The following is a 2,211-nucleotide window of genomic DNA, read 5'->3' on the forward strand; positions in this document are numbered from 1 at the left end:
AAGTACCATTCTTCATTGTTCTTCAGCTTAAGACTTGTTTTTTCTCCACCACTTATACATAGAGACTTGATATTGCTATGTCAATCAACCAATACCTGCGCTCATTAGCTTGGTTGTTTTCGGTACTCTGCCTGCCGAATGCGCCTGTGGAGTATTTATTGGCATCAAGTGTTGCATGTGAGAATTCGGTTTGGCGACTAGCCAGCTGGCAGATAATAGACCGACACAATTATGAGAAAGTTTTTTGTTTTTTTTTGTATCCCATTTATACTACCTATTCATCTGAGCCCAGTTTTGATCAAGTGAGATTCGATTAACGTTTCCTTAGTAAATTTTATGTCTGACACCCACAAGCACTGAGTAGATCTACTAAATATCATGTACGTACAGCACCCATCGGGTTCACGTATAAGATTTGAAGACCAGTTTTTCTCACTGCCTAGACTGACTAAATGTCTAAATCACATGTAACCCAAATCCTTTTGTAACAAGTTTGTCCGATAGAAACGGTTAGTCTAAAGGAATTACAACGCTAAAATCCGGGGTTCGATTCACGCTTTCCTTTTTTACAAACAGTTCACGTATAAGATTTGAAGACCAGTTTTTCTCACTGCCTAGACTGACTAAATGTCTAAATCACATGTAACCCAAATCCTTTTGTAACAAGTTTGTCCGATAGAAACGGTTAGTCTAAAGGAATTACAACGCTAAAATCCGGGGTTCGATTCACGCTTTCCTTTTTTACAAACAAATAGATGGAAACGTTACATCTTGGAGTTATAAACAATTAGTTCTCTGACCTTTTGATTCAGGCTAGAGTCTGTTCATGGAAAAACAAGAAAGGAATCCAAAGATAATTCAGAAAAGATTATATCATGAAATGAACTTAAGATAATCCGTAGTGATAAAAGGGGGAAATTATTATACCATCGATTAGACGAACATTGTTAATTATTTGTCTTCTGTAAACTCTGCCAAAGTATTATATCTCCAAAAAATATCTCGAATGAAGTAAATCTACGCTGTTATGTTATTCATAAACGCCATATTTGAATTCATAATTGTAAGAATGATTCAATGTATATGATTCCACAACATTAACCTTTTTTATAATAAAGAATACTCATTAAACTCGGGGTGGGGAGATAGGGTACTGAGGGCACGTGCCCCCACTTTTGACCCGGTAGCGAAGTACCTCCTCAATGAATGCGAAAAAGAGTCTTGTGTATAACTATCATGGGGAGTCACAGTTTCAATTATCACGGTTAACATAGCAGATAAGGTGTCCCAATCGTTGGTGCCCCCTCCGAATTCAGATATGTTCCGACACCTATGTTTATATACTTAAAACACGACTTTTAGCATTTGCTGGTTAATTTTTTAGTCTTTCGGTTAAATGCTTTAAATTCTTAATTTTATAAATATTATAAATATATAATTTATATATTATAAATCTTATAAAGGATATTACAATTGAGAAACAAATATTGCATTTCCAAGAAAGTACATTTTTAAAATCGGTGAACTATCCAAAATTTTACGACGATATGGCATTATTAGAACATTCGAGTCCACTAAGTAATAAATAGTTTATGAAACTATGTTTTTTTCTCTCTCTCTCTTTGGAACTGCTATTATCTATTTGTTTAGATTTCACAAAACGAACACACGCAACAACTTGGAATTTAGTATCTTGTTATATAACGAATATGTAGGCGTATTCAAACAACATACAACGTATTATTACAGAATATAACTTGTGTATATTTTGTGGGCGGCACATTACTGGAAGAGCAAGCGTAGAATTATGGTGGCGAAGAATAGAAGTGGCGAGAACAAAGTTGAGGGCGGTTTGTAAGAGGCCCGAGGGATCTACAGTCATCTGTGGAATAAGGTCTATGTCCAGTCTAGAAGTTTTATCACGCAGCATTTAATAACTTTCGAAGTGCCTGGGGGCAGATCCGGGCTGAAACATCATCATATCGCTTGACCTATCACTTCCAGTAGTCACGGTTCGGTTCCCGGTCAAAACACCTGCATAGCTTCTAGAAAAAAAAGAAAGAAATAAAAACTTAAACTAATTATGATGTTTGACAAGAACGTGCTTCTGTGGGTGCAACATTAAACGTGTATTAACCAACCCTCAAAAGATCTCCCATAAAGTACACCTTGATCTGCATCAGTGACCCCTAATGTAGCTCAGAGATGAGG

The sequence above is a fragment of the Limulus polyphemus genome, unplaced genomic scaffold (assembly GCF_000517525.1).
Source record: "Limulus polyphemus unplaced genomic scaffold, Limulus_polyphemus-2.1.2 Scaffold2353, whole genome shotgun sequence".
Lineage (NCBI taxonomy): Eukaryota > Metazoa > Arthropoda > Merostomata > Xiphosura > Limulidae > Limulus > Limulus polyphemus.